The sequence below is a fragment of the Chinchilla lanigera genome, unplaced genomic scaffold (genome assembly GCF_000276665.1).
Source record: "Chinchilla lanigera isolate Chin_1 unplaced genomic scaffold, ChiLan1.0 scaffold00017, whole genome shotgun sequence".
In the NCBI taxonomy this organism is placed as follows: domain Eukaryota; kingdom Metazoa; phylum Chordata; class Mammalia; order Rodentia; family Chinchillidae; genus Chinchilla; species Chinchilla lanigera.
This window is the reverse complement of record NW_004955418.1, coordinates 26164205-26184271: the sequence shown is the minus strand read 5'-3', so window position 1 is coordinate 26184271 and position 20067 is coordinate 26164205.

Below are 20067 nucleotides of genomic sequence, written 5' to 3'. Positions count from 1 at the left end.
TTCTATGGATGATGATGTGTATCTGAAATTAATTGTAAAATTTCACACAGGTATATTCCTAACCTGATGATTACAATAAAGCCTAGAGTTTTTAAAATCAGTTTGTGCTCACAAGCCTTCTGATTCCTCTAGGCCATATTGCAGAAGAAAACAAAAATTTTCCAATTGAAATGACCTAGGGTGAGACTTAAGAAAGAGAGAAGGTGGGTTGACACTGGTTAGGGAAACATGAACACTGACTAAATCTTATTTTTCATTGTTTCCCCTTGTAGCTCTTTTGAATTTTATGTTACACTCACGTATTTGCTATCCAACAAAAGCGAAAATGGAAATAAAAATAGGCAAAATATATTTCCAAAGTAAAAAAATCTAAAGAAATTAATTATGTCTTCATAATGCATGGTCTTAAAGCAATGCCTGTGTGTGTGTGTGGGGGGGTGCTCGGAATTGAACGTAAGGACCTCTGTATACTAAGCATAGGGCCTAAGACTGAGCTCAAGGAACATTTTTAAGTAGAAACAGCAGGATGAGAACAGTATGTGTAGTTACATTGGCCACGATTTCTTAGAAAAATGCACATTCACTTACCCATACATGTACCCTTCCAGACAAATATGGATAAACATATACATGTGAATAGATATATATAGTATGCACCTGTTGTAGTCAGGCTTTGCAAGGGAATAGATGTAATACAGGACATAATTTGTAGGATTATTTTATAATATTCACCCAAAAAGTCAGATGCAGAGGAAAGCAAGAAATCTGTTCACACACTAGAGACCCAAAGGATACAAGTGAGGGCCTGGACCCCGTGGCAATGTTCTGTATGAGTCCAGCTGGAGGCCTAAAGCCCATGGCAATGTTTAATGCAAGTCTGTATCACGAATCTGCACTGGGAAGGCCCAAAGGTCAGTGGTGCAAGCTACAAAGTGTGCACTAGTGGGATGAAGGATCTATGCCAGCAGGCTGAGGGATCTGCCCTGGAGCAAGGAAGCAATGCTCAAGGTGAGGGCCAGTGTCCAGCAAGGACCCAAGTCCCTCTGACGATGAGAACAGCTGAATTCATATCAAGAACACCAGTGTGACAAGCTTCTCCAGGAGAATCAACAGCACACACTTTCCCCTACGGAGCCAGGAAGTGATGATGCTCAAAGTAAGGACCAGAGCTCCCTAAACAGAACTGAAGCCATCCTCAGCGACAGCAAGGACCTAAGCTCCTCCAATGATAAAAGCTATGTTCCTGTCAGGTAAACCAATGTGACAAGCTTTTCTAGGAGAACCGACAGCTCACCATCTCCCCCTCCAGTTCTGCTTTTCTGCTGTTGACAGCAGTCTTCAGGTGGGCCTTCCACACTTAGCACCAGACTGACTGCATTCAGCTGAGTGTTCCAAGTTGACCATTAGTTAATCCACCACACTATCCATACATGTCCATGTGTTTTAAAGCTTATATCAAGCATGTCCCTGAAAGACCTCATTCCCATAGGACCATGAGAGACCACTGCTGAACTGCTGTTAGCAGCTGGAGCTTGGTGAGTGGGGTAACCAGGAAGCGTCTGTGCCCCTGTTCAACTCTGCACACTGTATTCTGCTTCTTGGCCGCCATGATCTGAGCAGCCTTTCCTTGACCACGCCCTTTGACCACACCCTTCCTGCCTGTGAGCCAGCCATTCACCCTTACCCTAACCCACCACAAACCTCTCCTCTTTTTCAGGTATTTTGTGCTGGCTGTGAGAAAGTGATTAATATATGCTTATTTTTTGACCCTAGATTTTTCAAGATGACTTTTGCTTCAATTAGCAAGGGAACGATTAGATACTGATGGAGCTGAAGAAAGAAGAGGGCACTGTTTACAGTTTTGTTTTTCAGTGCTCTGGATCCAACCCAGGGCCTCACTATGCAAGTCAAATGCGCAACCACTGAACTAGACCCCCAGTCTTGAAGCAAACCTTTCCATGTAAAAATTGTTATTGTTTTGTCTTGCAACTGCTATTTCCCTATTATTAATTCAAAACTTCATAAAATATTAAAATAAGCAGGTTGGGGCTGGGGATTTAGCTCAGCGGCAAAAGCGCCTGCCTGGCAAGCGCAAGGTCGTGAGTTTGGTTCCCGGTACCGGAGAAAAACCCAAAAAAATAAAATAAAATAAAATAAGCAGGTTTAAGAAAACACCATCAATATACAAAGTTTCAGTCATCTAGGGAAACTGAGGGTACAACCCGAGAACTGACCCTTGTGTGGCTCTGTCACTTTTCCTCCTGTTGCGGAAGACGTCACCACCTTATGAGCTTTGCTTTCCACAACTATTACCATTTACAATAAAACACCAACACATGATGTTGGCTAAAGTCTTGTTCTATAAGGGAAGTTTTACTTTGCTACTAAATAAACCAAAAAGCTCATGGAACAGTTCTGAAATCAACTGAAGTACAGAAGTTTGTCGAGGCAATGATTGGATGGAAATCTCAGTTATTATTAAGAGATTTTACTACACATATGACATTTGGAGTAGAGTGTGATCCTGGTGAAATGCCTAGTATGCAGTTGCGCCCTGAAGGGAATTCAGCATTTGGCAAAAAGCTTACTCTATGTGAACAGTCTGGTCTGTTGGCTGTGGATCAGGCAGAAGCTGGAGTTTGTGCAGCTCAGGTCTCCCTTGGTGGCTACAGAGATTCTTATTTAGGCACATACGTCTTTATGATTTGGTGGGAGAGGTTATTAGTCTGATTAGCACCAGTGTCTGCGACAATGAAGGAAAAGCTGCTTCCCATTCTTACAACTGAAAACCTCAGATGTTCAGACTCCACAGAGAAATCCTACACCAAATTTGTCAAAAGAAATTCTGTGTTTTTGCTTGAGTTGTGAATCAGTATCTTATATATTTATGATACGCTTCTTGGATTCGATTTGAGAAAAAAATCCCCACCAGAACTTGACCTTGTGCAAGTTTGAGTAAGATTAAAAATCCTTTTTAACTGACTAATGAATGAAAAATACATTGCAAGGAGTACATAAGAAAAACTAATTAAATGTTCATCGACTCTGTGACTGCTTTTCCGTGGGTGACATTTGTGAAAAAATTAATTTTTCATTTCATAGGATATATAACTCTGCAAAAAGTTCTGAAAGATGCATTCATAGTACTGGTTTGAGAGGAAAATAGCCAAAAACTGAATACTATTGTTAATAGTATTGTTGAAGATACTTTGTATATTTAATCTTAAATAACTTCAATTTTTAAATATATTTTTAATACAGAAGAATTGTGTGTTACTACTTGCGTAAGACAACATTAAAACGGAGGAAATTATCCAGGCTTGGTAGAGCATGCCTGAAGTTATTGCACTCTGGAGGCTGAGGTAGGAGGATTACTGTGAGTTTGAGGCCAACCTGAGCAACAAAGTGATTTCAAGGCCAACTTGAGCTCCATAGTGAAACCCTACATCAAAAAGATAAAAAAGAAAATAAAAAAATGTATCCAAGTATTTTGATTCATTCATTTATTCAACAGGAAACTGTTAAGGTGCAAATAATTTCTGATACTGTATTCTGTGCTTTGCAAGTTTCAAGTATGTATAGAGTATAAGTTAATGCACCTCTGTTTACACGAGTTGTACCTGCATTAGGTGAAAAGCTCTTTGATTCCACTTAGTGCATTATTTGTAGCTGACTGATAAAACCCATTCCTTTCATACTCTTTCATTAAATGCATCAATCCATCTGACTTCTGGGGTTCTTCTGTTATGCTAAGGGCTATTCTCAGCATTGGAGGCACATAAGTGAATGATAGAGACCCACATCTTCTCCTTTGTAACATCTACTCTATAGTAGAGCATTAAATCAGAAGAAATGCATAAAGATAGTCAGTTAAAACTGAGGCACTTTCCTGGCTGGAGCAGCTGGCACACCATCCAGGACAGAAGAGAAGATCAGCAAGGGGTCAGAGTCCTTTACTGCTTTGGGCTATGATTTCCTGGAGATTGCTACTGAGCCATGGACGTGACTGTGAGGACTAGTTTATTCCCACTTCATGCCTTTGCCTTCCTCACTACCCCAAACTGTCTAAACAGTGGATTCCTTCAACTGTGTCCAGAGTCTGGTGGCAGAATTGCTCTTTCCTCTCACCCTCCTTGACCCTGCCTTTTTTGACTCCCAAGTTTTATTTCTTTTCTAGAGCTTCTCAGAGACTATACCTACCTTAGTTGTGTTAAAGTCCCGCTTAAATCATGCTAGAAGATAAACTCTGGGAAGACAAGATCCTCACCCAACAGGTTTACTGTTGCCAAGCACAGTCTCTGACAGATGAGATTTTCAGAAAACACTGAATGAAATATTTCAGATGCTCACTGAATATATCGGGAAGAGCATGTAGATAGCAAGTAGAGTGCTAGATTGACCCAAAAGGTGATGTGACTTGGATTAATGCCAGCCCACAGGAAAAATATTATACCTTTCCATCTCTAGCACAATACCAACCAACCAACAAACTTTGGACCCAGAATATTACCTTTTTATGAAATCCAAAGGGGTTGTCAATACTAAATTTAATTTCTCTGAGAAGCTGACTCCTCTCTCGCAGCACTTGAATGATTCCAGTTATCTCTCTGCCCTCAGCTAGTGCATGGGTCTCTTAGCCACGTCACATAACCACACTCCTTGACTCCTGAGTTATTCCCTTGTGTCCCCGCATCTGTGAGGCAGACTGACAACACTCCTCTCCTCAGGGAGCAGATAAATACTTCTGACTTTCATTAGTATGACTGCGATATGATTACATTCACTGTAGGGGATTGATACACATACAGAACAGATTGCGATTCCCTCCTCCCCACCCCTCCAAACTCCTTTTATTTTTCCGGCATCAGATTCATTTGCTTATCTTATAAGATTTCATAAAGTTGATTGTCATGTACACTGATCAAAAACCAGACTAATAGGCCAAAGAACACCTAAAACATGTAGGACAATTGTACTGTTAGTCAAGGTACAATTTTAGATTCATTGCCCCAATGTATAATACATTTTTTCTTTCCTTTTTTCCCTACTATCTGATATATATAATTTGTATATAGCTTATATAGATATATCTATGTGTATAAGTATGCATAATTTCTAAATCTATATCTATCTATCTATCTATCTATCTATCTAATCTATCATCTGTCTGTCTATCTATCTATCTATCTATCTAATCTATCTAATCTATCTATCTATAAAGAGTGAGGGGCAGTTTCCTATAAGAGAAACCATGCAATATTTAAGCTTGTGTGTTCAAGTTACTTCACATAACACTATGGTCTCAAGGAGTATGTATTTTCCTACAAATGACTCAAGTTTATCCTTCTTTATGACAGAGTAGTACTCCATTGTATATAAACACCACTTTTTTATCCACTCATCTGTTGATGCACATATAAACTGTTTCCAAGTTTTAACTCTTATGAATTGCCCTGCTATAAACATTGATATGCATACATCAGTGTGGTGTAAGGCCTTTCCCTCTTTTGAGAAGATATCTAGAAGGAAAATAGCTGAGTCCAGTGGAATCTCTATCCTTAGTTTCTTGAGGAATCTCCACACTGATTTCCACAGTGGTTCCACCAGTCTACACTTCCACTAACATTAGGAAAGGGGTCCTTTTCCCCCACAGACCCACCAGCATTTGTTATTGGTTTATTTCTTGATCACAGCCATTCTTTCTGGAGTGAGATGGAATCTCAGAGTTGCTTTCATTTGCATTTCTTGAATGGCTAGTGATGTTCAACATTTTTTCATGTATTTATATTTGTACTTCATCTGAAAAGTGACTATTCATTTCAGATGCTCATTTTTTCATTGGGCATTTAAACTGGGGGAGGGTCTAATTTTTTGAGTTCTTTATACACTCTAACAGATTTTTTTTAAAGAATATTAGATCAGTAAGAAATAAAATTTTTCTACAGGTGGGAACAGACTTTCACATTCCATTAGTTCCAAATACATTCAGACTATATTAGCTATTTTGTGTGCAATCTAGCGTCATTAGAATATTTCCTGATGGTACTTTATATAGTTCACAAAACTGCAATATATAAACTGGGTTCCCACCATCAGCAGGAGGAAACAATTTAATATAATATAAAAAGTGTTTCAGTTACCCTGAATATTAGGCTTAAATGAATTCTTCTCCACTGACAACCAGTTAGTAAGAGTTACATCCTAAAGAATTAGAAATTTCATTCATCTCAGAGATTACCTATCCTCTCTGACCACACCATGCCTAATGATTACTCCACTTTAGCAGGTTCTAATTTTCACATTTCTGTACTAGAAATAGAATATTTTATCAAGTGCTCTACATTCCAAAGGAACTTCTTTAGCATTAACTATACTGAGATCTCAATATCTCACTCATAAAATACTAAAGGGATTTTGAAATTTATATAAACTAGGAAAGCCCACCACAATATTATTTCATATCAGTATTTGGAAGATTTCTGAGACTTGTGATTTGCATATAAGATCAGAGGTAAGTGTGTATCAGCAGTGCAGGTGAATAGGATTTAGTAGGATTTTCAAGCCTCAGAGTATTTTCATAGGTAACTGGAAAAAGTACTTTCGACTGAGTGGTTTTATGTTTGAGACCCAGCACAATCTGAAAAAAATGGTTTGCAAGTTGTTGGCCAAGTTGATTCCATGGGTAGATACAGAAGCTGTAGTTTGTAGTTATTCTCCACTGATAGCCAGCTTCTGTGACAAGAATTACATCCTCAGGAGTATGAGTTCTATTCATCTGTAGTTTGGGGAAAAAAGCTTCCTTCTGAGATATGAACTTGTTAGAGGGCCTTCTTTTTCTGACAAGAAAACAAATGGCATCCTCATGACGTCCTCCACAGAAACATACCAAACTACTCATACACATTTGCTCATGTCACTATTGATGACCCTTAGCCATCTCAGGACATTGTTTTGCAGTACCCCATTATGCATCATCTTTCTGTGACACAGATGCAGGGTGAATATGTACCTCAAAGTTATATATTACAACCTCAAAGTTATATATTACATTGAAATGTAATAGATTCAAAACAGAACTATTTTCCTACAGGAAATGCTGCCCACTTAAGGACTCCACATCTTATCCTCCATAGCTCACGATACTACATGGTTCTTAATTAGTGGAACTGCAAACCTAGGTGTTTTCCTTCATTTCTCTTGCCCCTACACTCCAACCGTAGCTGAGCAGATTCTACTTCCATAATATTTACGAATTCAAGTACTTCTGCTCTTGTTTTCTCTGTTTTCTCTGGTGTCTTCACTGGAACTTATAAAGTCCCCTTCTTGCCTTAATATTCACTTTCCTAAAATGTATTTTCCAGACTTTCCAAAACGTAATACTAGTAATAATAGTCAGTGTTCATTAAGAAATTATTATTTGTCACTCTCCTGAAGAACCTTACATTATGAACTCACTGAATTTGCACAGTGAACCTGACTTGTCTTTATTATTGTTATCTTCAACCGGATAAGCAAACTTAGTCCTAGACACTTGAGGTCAGTTGGCCCACTTGAGGTCAAGTGTCTGATAGAGACCTAATACTCTGGAGTCCTGGATCAACACGCTGTCTGCCCTTGAGCCTGAGCTGATCACTGGCCTTCTAGCAGCCAGCTCTTACCCTGCAATCCACATTCAAACTCCTATTTTTTTTCTTTTAACGTAGATAAAATTCCAAACTCCGAATTTTGGTTTTCAGGTTCTACATCCTCAGCTCCAAGCTTATCTTTCTGCATTAGATTCCTCAAAATTCCATAGCAAATTACCCCAAACTGCATGGCTTAAATTAGCAGAATTTTCCTTGTAGCAATTGTAGAAGCCAGAGGTCCAGAATCAAGGTTTCCACAGGGCTACACTTCCTGCAGAGATCCAAAGAGAAAATCCTCCTTGCTTCTGCCTTTCTCTGGTAGCAGGTGGCTTCCCTTGGCTTCTTTGGCAGGTTCTTCAATCTCTACTTCTTTCCTGAAATTACTTTATCATCTGCTACCTGTGTTTTCTCTTCTTGTTGTATCTTCTCTTCTTTTATAAGAACACTAGCCATTGGATTTACATTCTACCTGGATAATCCAAGAAGCATATACCTCTAGATTTCTTAATTTTTGATATCCATCGAGATTCTTTCTGCAGTAAGGAAATACTCAAGCATTTCAGGTCTCTGGACATGGACAGAGCTTTCTGGACACCTCCTGTACTTCCCAATCCTATGGTGTATTCAAACTTCTCTACCATGAGAATGCAGGCCCACTGGCTTTATTTCCCTTCTCAGGACCTAATCAGCTTCACCTACCTCAGGAATTGTATACTAACCCTATTCTCTGTTTAGAATAAGTTAAGTTCTAACCGCCATCATTTAGGTCCCTGAAAAATATTTCTCTCTGACAGAGACTTCTTTTTCCAAGTAAGGACAAGGCATCACTCTGTTATATCACTTGATTTAAATTCTCTACAAACCAACCATCTTTATCTAGCGTAATCATTTACTAATTCTTTATCTGTTAGATCATTCATGTATCTTATTAAAATTGTCTCTTCCTCTCAAGAACAAAACTGTCATAAGAATTATGATCTTACATTTTGGTTAGCATTATTTCTCTAGAACATTCAACTTGTAATTCTTGAAAGAGTTAGTCATCGGGTTAATACATGAAGGCTCTTGTGTTTCCTATGGAAGGGTATAAGTACACCCTTCCCATCAGAAGCTGAGTCACAGCACACACTGTACTGCTGTATTAACACAGAATTGAACTCCAGCGGCCGCTTTCAGCATTGCTAAGAAGTGGCCAGAAGGGTGCTTTTCTTTTGTGACAGTCCAAGTAAGGGAGGAAATGAATATCTCCCTGCATCAAAGCATCCCCTGAGGGAAAAGCAGGTCAAAGCAGAATTTGAAAAATTGTTTTGTCTCCTCCATTGCTCATTTTTCCAGATACATGAGGGAAAATCTGAGCTAGTAAAATGAGATTTAATCATGAGAACAGAGAAAAAGATCTTCATGATACAGTCAAACCATTATTCACTACTTATATATGAATTAAATGTGGTTTTTTTTTTTTGCTAAGAAAAAGGTTTTATCAGCTGATCTGGCCCTGGAGCACATATACCAAAACCTTTCCTTATTCCCTGCAGCAAACTTTGGCGGTTGCATGAGGCTCTTCAGAGATGCAAAAATACATTCAATGTCACAGTGCGTAGTACAGTGTTTGGCACATAGGATATGATCCAAAACAAAGTGCTATTTTTTCCAGATACCTTACAAGGGAGATAAGTGATGGCACATGTTAACCTAAAAAAAATCATCAGTTTTCTGGAAATTACCGTATTCATTCAATGAAAAGTGGTCTGAACCAAGGATGAATCAGTACCTTAGTTACTGTTCTCATTGCTGAGACAAAATACCCAATATCCAAAGTCATAGAAGAAAAATTTTAGTTTGGCTCACACCTTGTATGAATTAGTCTGTAGTTGTCTGCTTTCAAGGGCTGGGTGGCTTGGCAGAGGGACATTGTGGAGGAGGGAGGAGGCAGCAGCAGCCAGTCTGCCTTCTCTCTCTCCCTTTATATTCCATACAGGCTGTAAATCTATTGATCAGTGCCACCCACACCCAGGGTGGGGCTTCCAGTGTCCATACCGTTAATGCCAGTGTCACACCCTTAACCCACATTCACAGCCCTAATCCAGCCACCTTTGAAACTCCCCATCTATGACCATATGAGGAGTTGCTGGAGGAGGAGCATCTAGATATAAGCAAGAACAACCAGCATTAGGGTTAGAGACAGTGTGACACTCGGCGGCCGGAACTGATAATTACAATAAATAATCACCTCTAATACAAAGCTTTTACACTATACTTCACCAAATATGGCTGATGGTTTTGTGGAGCAGATAGGGAAAACAATCCTCCTGCTGGTTACAACTTTCACATCCCTGGTGACTGTGGACACGTGCATATGTTCATCAAGAATTTTATGGAAAAGCCAAGGAGTGAAGAAAGAATTAATAAGATGAATATGACATGATAGCCTTGGCAACCAATCCAAAAGTTCTTGCTAAAAAGACCTGAACCTCAGAAAACAAAACTTAAAGATGAAAGAATTCAGTGTAGAATTCTGACAATGTCAGTGGCAGGGTCAAAATTAACCTATTCTGACTATCTGGAGGTAGTTGACTCAGTTTTGATTATGTTCATGCATTGAGAAATTTAAAGAAAAAGGGCATGCGCATTGTTTAAAAAGCTATGGGGAGGGCTGGGGATATAGCTCAGTGGCATAAGCGCCTGCCTGGCAAGTGCAAGGTCGTGAGTTCGATCCCTGGTATCGCAAAAAAAAAAAAAGCTATGGGAAAAAGAAATAAACCTGGATGTTGCAAAAATGCTTGGCACGCTGTCCATAAAGGAGGTGCTGAAACATAAATGCTACCCTTTGCTGTAGCCTGGCTCTGGGGCTACCCCAACTGCTCATGTGTTCAAGGCTTGTTTCCAATTTGGTGCTCAGGGGAGGGGGTTGAACCTTTGATAGGTAGGACCTGGTGGAAGATTGGGGGTCATTGGTATTGTGTCACTACTATCTTTCTCCTTCATTCTTTCACTTCCCAGCCACGGGCTGAATGGCTTTGCTCCACTGTGTGCTCCTACCAAGATGTGCTGCTTCACCCCAGGCTCAAGTCTTCAGGCCCGACAGATCCCAGCCCGAAATCTTCATAATCAGGAACCAACAAATCCTTCTCCTCCTTATAGATTAGCTCACGTACTCTGTACAGGAACAGGAAGTTGGCCACACAGGAGGCAAGGGCAGGGGCAGTGGGCTTAGTAGGGAGCCCAGAGCCACATGGCTCCAGAAGCTGAAGAGGTTCTGATCACTGCTCTCACACACTGCTGCTCCAGGATGTGCAGCAACTCAGCAGCGAGAGGCAGAGGCTGGAGAGCTAGGTAAGCTGTTAAGTGTGGCCGTGAGAGTGATGAAAGCTTTTAACACCCAGGCAGCCATGTCTCACCTTCATTTTGACATTCTCTCTGAAAAGAATCAGCGTTTGAAAGCCACAGCCTCACACAATTGGGAGCAGCTTCCCAGTCCTGACGTGGAGCTCAGCATGGTCAATCCAAAACCTCAGGGGCAACCAGGTCCAGTAACAGAGGGAGAAGCAAGGTAGGGTAAAGTACACGCTGACAGTCTTTGTTTTCTAGACAGTTTTTATGGAAAACCACAAATGAGTTGGATTTTCCTAGTATTGTAGTATAAACGGACATCTCCATCCATGGGTCAGTTTATTTTGAATTTTAACAATTTTTAAAATATTCTCTCCTTTGGGGATAATATTCACTACAATGTTTTTACCCCCAAATTGTCAAGTGAATAAACTCAAAAAGTCCCACTTCAACATGACTCTCCCAGGCAGAAACAAGAGGTACTGAATTAACTTGCTGCTACATTTTGAATTCAGAAAAGCCCTGAAGCACAACTGAAGTCATGCAGGGGTTTTGGGTGAAGCCTGAATGTCCTGCTCTGTCCGGTTGATATGAGTCAGCAAGAATGATAAAGAGGTAATGAGGGCGTGGTGGTGCACGCCTGTAACCCCAGCACTCAGAAGGCTGAGGCAGGAGGATCAATGTGAGGTCGAGACCAGCCTGGGCTACAAGTGAGCTCAAGGCCAGCCTGAACTGCATAGCCAGACCCTGTCTCAAAAAAACAAAAAAACAAAACAAAAAAACAAAAAAAAATTTTAAAACGAAAATAAAGAAGTAATGACATCCGTTATTTCCACATGGTTTGAAATGCTCTCTGGTTTTCATTTTGGTGTTTTCCTGTTCCACCCGCCTGTTCTAAATGCAGTCTGGAGACACAGGGACTCTAAGCCAGGACTGATTCAAAGTTTTATAGCAAGAGGACAGCCTTTTTCTTGGGACAACTCTGCAGGTCGCCTGGAATCGTGTCTCCTCTTTATCCTGTCGTGAGTACCTGGGTAACCACATCTCCCTGTTTGATCTCTTAGCATCTTGCTGGTTTGTTAATCCTAGAAGGACAGACCCTGCATGCAGCAGTCCTTCATCAACCACAAGCCCAAGTCTCATATACAAAGTACCCAATCTAGAGGCCATACATTCATCTGCTCCTGCGGGGTACTGTCTCTATTGCCTCAGCCTGATCATCCCAAGACCAGCACCAGACAACTAGGAGTGACCCCATCACCCAGAGCCTGCCACGAAATGTAAATTAGCGATCCTAACCATAGTGACACTGCTGTGCCCCTTGTCACCCACAGAAACTCCCACAAAGACTCTCACTCACACTTTCCCCTACCTGGTCCTCTCTCTGCCTCCTGACAGACCCTGGCCCTTGTCTGTGTGGTGCTTGTCTTTGTGGCCCTTTGCAGTCTGGAGGGGACCCTAACTGTGGGTAACAGAACAAGTTTTCTGGGGTGCTTATCCCCTGAACTGTTGGCATCACCACACCTGAACCAGAATAAAAATTCCATTTCACAGCACACAACAGACTTTTCTATGCTACACTTTTTTTTTTCTACAGATGGTGTTTGTTCATATTTATCTGGCTATGTGATATGGGTTGAATGTTTCTGACACCTCTAAAATTCATAGGTCAAACTCCTGATCTCCATGTGATGATTTTAGGAAATTTGGCCTTTGAGACCTAATTAAGTCATGTGGGTGAAGACCTTGGGAATATGACTTATGCCAGAAGGAAGCCTAGGCCTGCTAAATAAGTTGTGAATGATCTTCATTAACAGTAGATTTGATTTCAACTACCACGCAAGAGGAAAAAGGAAAAGCAACAACAAAAATACACAAACACAAAAGACAGACAAAGAGAGATGAAGAAAGAGAAGAAAGAGAAAAAAGAAAGAAGAGAGAAGAAAGAAAGAAAGAAAGAAAGAAAGAAAGAAAGAAAGAAAGAAAGAAGAAAGAAAGAAAGAAAGAAAGAAAGAAAGAAAGAAAGAAAGAAAGAAAGAAAGAAAGAAAGAAATTTAGAAAGAAAGGAGGAAAAACGTTTATAAATATCTGAATGTTTTAGTTTTGGTGCTGGAGTGAGAACTCGTTTATCCATTTTCTTTCAGGCAGGCTCTGAGACCTCAGGTAAAACTCTCACAGTTGCCTTGTCTATGTGCTAGAACAGAGGAGCCCTGGTCTCCTGCAGAGGGTGTGTTCGTTGGCGCTGTTAGGAAGAACCCAGCCTTAACTCAGGTCAGCCTGACACGGGAGAGGGCAAAACAAAACCAGGACATCACAACCCAGTCTGAGGCTGGAACAGGAAAATCTGAACTGCAAGACTCCAGCTAATATTGGCTCTCACCAACAGTCACTGTAGAAAATAAGTCCATGGATTTCAATTGTGATGGTTTGAAAAAATGATGGAAACATGGAAAAAGAACTCAGAGTCTGCATTTTCTAAATTCAAACAGATCTTCAACAAAGAAAAATTCCTTCAACTCCTCTGCTGTTTATGAATTATTTATGCATATAAAAGCAAGATAAATTTTCCCATATGCAGAACTTAGTAACATAAAGTGTCATATTTTTATAGTCATAGATTGACTGCTAGTCATTCAGTTTTCTCAGCTCTAGGATAATGGCCACGCCCTCAGAATGTCTACGATCACAAACTGCACAGCTTAGATATTTAAATGTCTTTAATATGCATTTTGAGCATAGAAATCATATTATTGATATAACCAATAGTAATTTGGGGCATCGAATCAGAGTGATCATTTTTGCAGCAATAATCTGATTATAGTTTTTAATGCACATGTACCTTTATTCACTCAGTGAGACTTTCAGCAGTTTCATGTTCAGTTCTTTTGAGTGATAATAATAATAATTTGTAAAAGTAGTACAGTAAAAAAAGTAACAATGTTATGTCTATTTATTGAAATTTTAGTTCATCCAGGAATTTAAGTTTCCTTAAAATTCACTTAAACCTCAAAAAGTCCAGTGAGACAAATTGTATAATCACTTTCATCACATAGGAGAAAATTAAAGTCACCAAGCACTGAATAATTGGCCTGAGAGAATTGTTTGTGTATTAGAACTTCATTAATATACTTTTAAATTTTACAACCTATAAATTTATACAATGAATGTAGCACTTATATTGAAAAGCTAAACATGTTAAAAGTACTTATAAAAGTGTAGCTATGATTTTATCATTGTTGAAAAGTAGATTCTATTTCAACTTTATATTAGCCCTTCTTCCCACTGCTCTCTTCCTTCCTCTCTTCTTTCTTTCTTCCTTCCTTCCTGTCTCCCTCTTCCTTTAAGGATTTCATCTTTATGCTTAACTTTTTCTCTCCTTTCCTGTCTCTGTCCTTCCATCTCCCCCTCTTTTCTGTCATTCCCTTTCTCTCTGACTCCTTCTCTCCTTTATTTGTTCATACTTTCATCCCAGTAAATATTTCTTCTTTGTCCAAACCCTGTGTGCCAACAAAACTAGTCGGTGAGCAAGGCAGTTTTCCTGCTAGTGGATCCTGTGAGCTTGTGGTGGGCAAAGAGAATGGGCATTAGAAAGGAACTGATCAGCCAAAGAAAGAGGCATAAGAAGCCAAAGGTATTAGAAAGGAACTATCTCCTTTGTTGAAGTAAAAGGAGCTGCTTTAGAACAGAACATGTAGCAGAGGGCCTAACCAGTGTGAGGGTCCAGAAAATATCTCTCAGGTCGAAATCATTTAACACATGGCTACACGATCACAGTAGGCTAACTTAAACATGCTGATTTCTGTTTGATATTAAACTTTCACATTAGAGAATTAAATATGACTTTGAAACTGTCATTTCCATAGAACGTTAGATTTATGCAGGCTTATTGTAAATATGTACCACACTTTTGATTTACATTAAAACTCTTAAAAGAACACTCTCTGTAATTTTCAGAAAGTATGATTATTTTATGGCCATTTCTGCCTTTGGAAAATGGCACTTATCTACAGAATCAATAAGAAAATAATACTTGATTTACAAAGTTCAATTTTACCAAAGGAATCTTTTTAGAAATATATCCTATTGCCTAATTCAAAAATACTTCACACGTTGCCTTGGAATATCACAATCACCGTACATAAAATACCCCTCATTATATTGCTGAGAGAGTCACAGAATTACTGTGATTTGAAAAACTGAAGGATAAGTGAAATTTCCCCATGTAGCCAGTCAGTTCTATCTGTCACACACTCAGCTCATTCCCTGCGGGGCACAGTCAGTGCTATCTGGGCATGTGCATTCGTCCAGCTGAAGTGAGATTGTTTGAGATGAATGCACTTCAAGGTATTGTTTACAGTTTGAAAAACTTGGAAATGAAATAAAACACAAGTTCTGTTTCTGAAGAGAAAGTCGGCATGTGAGTTGAACCTGCACAATAGAGAACTAAGACAGATTATTGGCATCTTGCTGATGATTTTATTCTCAGCAGCTTAGTTGCTTAGGAAGCAGTGACAAGTGTTCTGTTGGGCCTTCAGAGCTTCAGTTGTGCAGTTTTGCAGTGCAAATGTAAAAGAGGGGGAGCACTGGAAGGTGAGCAGTGCTTACTCCAGGGTGGTCCAGGGACTCTGAGTGTTCATCTGCACTTACTTCTCCCTATGCCAAGAGCACATAAACGAACTCTTCATGGATGAAGACCAGACAAATGGTCACAGCTCCCACTGGTTCCCCTGGCTGTGTAACAAATGGCGACATGCACACTGGTTAGTGGGAACATGGGTTCATTATCTCACAGCACGCCTGGGTGAGGAGTCAGCTCAGGGTAACTTGTTCCTCTGGTCAGGAGCAGGAGGGTGTGATCTCGCCTACAGTTTGAGTTTTTCCCCAAGCTCAGTTGTTGTGGGTAGAATCCAGTTCCTTGAGTCTGCAGGACGAGGTCCTCAGCTCCCTATCTCTTCTTTCTTTGGACTGTAGAACCTCTTCTATCCAGGTGTGGCAGAACACACCCATAATCCCAGGTATGGTGGAAACTGAGCTAAGAAAATAGCCAGTTTAAGACCAGTCTGGGCAACTTAGTGAGACCCTGTATCAAAATAAACATAAACAAGGCTTGGGTACCTCAGTGGTAGAGTGCTTCCTTAGCGTGTTAGGTCCTGAGTCCGGCAGTACTGAAAAGCAAGCACAAATATAATAGATCCTCTTTTAGTGGATGTGCCTGTTTAGATGACGACCACTAGGGGTAATCTCCCATTTGATTGAAGTCAGCCTTCTAAGCGTCTTAATTATATCCTCCAAAATCCTCCAAAAGTAATCACAGGAAAATTCCCTGTCACACTCACTAAGCTCTCCCACAGTTAAAGGGATGGGAAATTCTGCATCATACAGAAGGTTTCACTAGGATCATCGCAACCTGAATCTTTTCACATGATTATATGCAGAAGGAATACCATCTAGAAAGGACTCTACCCTTCCAAATAAATTACACAATTCATAATATTCTTCAACAAATTAATTATTATTTATATATAAATTTTTACTAAATTTTAAAGGTACAGGAATCTTTTTTTTTTTTTGGTGGGGGACAAGGTCTTACTGTGTAGTTCAGGTAGTTTAGGGTGGCCTTGAACTCACTATGTAGCCCAGGCTGGCCTCAAATTCATGGTGGTCCTCCTACCTCAGCCTTCCAAATTCTGGGATTACAGGCCTGTGCCAAAATCAAGCCCAACCAACTCATTTTTATTAAATTAGAAAAAGAATCAAAATATATTGAAGCATTAGGTGTTTGGTATTTTTGGTATAAAAATTTAAAATAAGTCACAATTTTATGGGAAAATGTTTACCACGTGCCTACTGTAAATTCATAACAGTATTGAAATTTTGAATTGACGACAGCAGTTTTCATTGTGGCATAGAAGAAAATTTATGTCACATGCTTTCAGAGCAGGAGAGAAAGCAGCGAATTGATACTTACAATGCTTGGAATTGGGATTCTCCAAACACATCGTTTCCCCACAGACAGCCTACCTCCCACGTTTTAGAAATCAGAGAATGTAATTTTGTAAAAAAAAAAAAAAAAAAAAATCAATTTTTTATCTTTTGTTTAAAATATTCTGACTTCTGCATATTTAATTTAAACACTTTCAGCACCAAAAAGACTGCACTTAAAGTGTCTTAATGCCTTGGGGTCAATAAAGAATATATTTTTACAGAACAAACATAAAGTAAATAATAATACAAATGACAAGTGTTGCAATGAAAAAGACATATAACACAAATGAATAATAATAATTTAATAATACATGATTCAGTAATATAAATGAGATTTAGAAGTATTTCTGAGCACCAATGTATAATTATGGCTTCAGAGTTTCTATTCATGGCTTACGTTACTCATAACATATAATGGCCCAACTTTCTGTCCTTAAAACCTTATTAACAAGTAAAGATAGTTATACAGCCAGGTTCTCTTAGTTCATTGAAAAGAAAGGTTTGTGCTAATCGTGTTGGGACAAGAGAGCATGCTTATATCTTGTACTCTGAATAAGAACTAGGAAGACAACAATATACAATATATGAACTACTGTAATTCTTCTATAAACCTGTTTTGAAACTCTGTTTTATTGTCATTTTTTCTTTAAAATTAAAAAAAAATATTAAAAACAAGCAAAGGCTAAAACCAGGTGTAAACTTTTCTTAACGACATGAAATAGCAACTTTAGGAGAACTGTTCTTCATTCCTTCTCTATTTACTTTCACAATAACTTATTTACCCTTTTGCCATGAAGCGAGATGAAAGGCAGGCAAGGGCTTGGAAAGTATGGCTGTTGGAAGTTATTTTCATGCTCTGCCAGGAAACAAGTACTATTGGGTCCTGCATGGACCCGGACCCCCTTTGTGTTGGCATTTATTGGAGAGAATAGCAACGTGTAGGTCACGTGATGCTATTCAGCACATGCATTGAAGTAGGAGGTAAGAGCTGTCCTGTGGACACACCAATCGAGTGACCTTGGCTTGTTCTCTAATTGCTCTGAATTGCAGTCCAGTCTAGAAAAGTCCAGCTTTTCTTCATGACTAGAGTAGAATAATCTAGAAATTGTACATGGAAAATGATTTGCAGGCTTTCCAACACAAATTCTGATCTGGGATAGTCTTATCAACATTCTCTTTAGAATGTGGGCATCCTGTATTTTTGGATCATATCAGAACAGTTCTGGCTCCAATTTCACTCTGGCTTTAGGCAACATTGGAATAGAATGTGGTAACAGTTTATGCAAAACAACAGAAGAGCTCACGTTTTGGCACGGTATGCGTTTGGATAAACACATGAGCAATCTTGTTCAACGATGTGTATATCAGTCCTATACTGATCACATTGCCCATTGTCTCTGCAATTTGCAAAGCCTGGGCATCATTTCAAAGTTTCACGTTAAGAGCTGGAAGGAAAATTACATTATGTCAACATGACCCACACCTGATTTGTGATTATTTTATTTTGATAGTACTTGTGTTTTCACTCATAAGCTTGAGAAAACAAATAGGTACACTAATTGAGGTTTCGAGACAGTTACAAAATCATCATTTCAAACAAAAAGAACAAAAATTACTCTATCCAGGATACAGACCATCTAAATTTTGCTGGATTTTACCTCCAGGAGATGTTGCTGACATTCTTGGCCTGACACGACTTTTCTGAACACAGTGCTTCTTCAGTGTAGGCAGGTGAAAATGTGACTTTCTGCAATGCATACGGACTCTGCTCTGCCTCTTGTCTGTCAAGCTGTATGTATTCACACGGGAAGTCAATGGTTCCTGTAAGCACTGTGCCAACATCTCGTTTGTACAAAAACACAACTAGACCTCTGACATCAAGAGACTGGCTCTACGGGCCACAATATACTCAGACATGAGGATGCTTTTGACCCCTCCACACACTGGATTCTGGCCTGAGACTGCTCCTGCTCAGCCAAAGGAAACAAATACATTATCCAGGAGGTGTTAGAGGAAGAGGCTCATGAACTCAGCCAGTCAGTATGCTTGCATCTAGTAGCTACTCTTTTTACAAAAGACTGATGGGAAAGTAGGAAACAAAATAAATGGCTCTTGTCTTTGAGAATCTTAGAAATTGTTCAGAGATTTATAATCCAGCATCAAAATAACTTCTAACAGTCATACTTTCCAAACTCTTTCCTGCATTTCATTTCACTTCATCTCAAAAGCATAAATAAGTTAACGTGAAAGTAATAGACAAGGAGTTAAGAGCACAGATTTTTTATTTCAGGCCCACTATTGTAATTATCCTAAATTTTCTGTGATCATATTTCCGTGTCTTCTCTCCTTAGCCTTTCTTGTTACCATTTTTCACTTCTATGGCCTTGGTCAATTTACTACTTTGGCTGGATTCAGGTTCTTCACTTCTGAAAGGAACTAATAATATACTTGAGGGTTTTTCTAAGGGAGAAATTAGGTTATTGCAAAACACTACTGTAGGACTCTGAAGATGAGCAAAATAAACATTAGTGATCAGAATAATGTAGTTATCTAAAAAAACTATAATTAAAATAATAAAATTGCAATGGTAGATTTGTCTTATCTTTCATGGTTGAGCTTTGCTATGATGCTAACATTTTTGAACAAGATGACACGTAATTACAGCTGTAGTAAAATAGGATGTGGATGTCTAGCAGGTTATACAGTTTGACAGTGACTGGGAAATCTACTCTATTCTGTAGCATTCTGCATTATGATAATAACTAACATTGATGCTGTATTTCCTAGGTCTTCATAATGCATTTAAGGCAGCCGTATTATCTCATTTAATTTTACAACAATCCTATGATGTATTTTATTGCTATGATCGTGATTTCTACACATGAAGAAAATGTGCTTGATGTGACCTGGATTACAGAGCACGGATACAAATGCAGGTCCTCTGACTCCACACAGAGAGAGATGAGTGTTTAACACTGCCTAACTCTTCCATCTTTGTAAAAACATTACCACAGCACATTTGACTTTTGTTACAGTGCCAGATATATGAGATAGGTTTTTTTCCATTACTGTCATTCCTTTAGAGTCTTTGTGGCGCCACCTATTGGAGACCATAGGCCATGGCCAA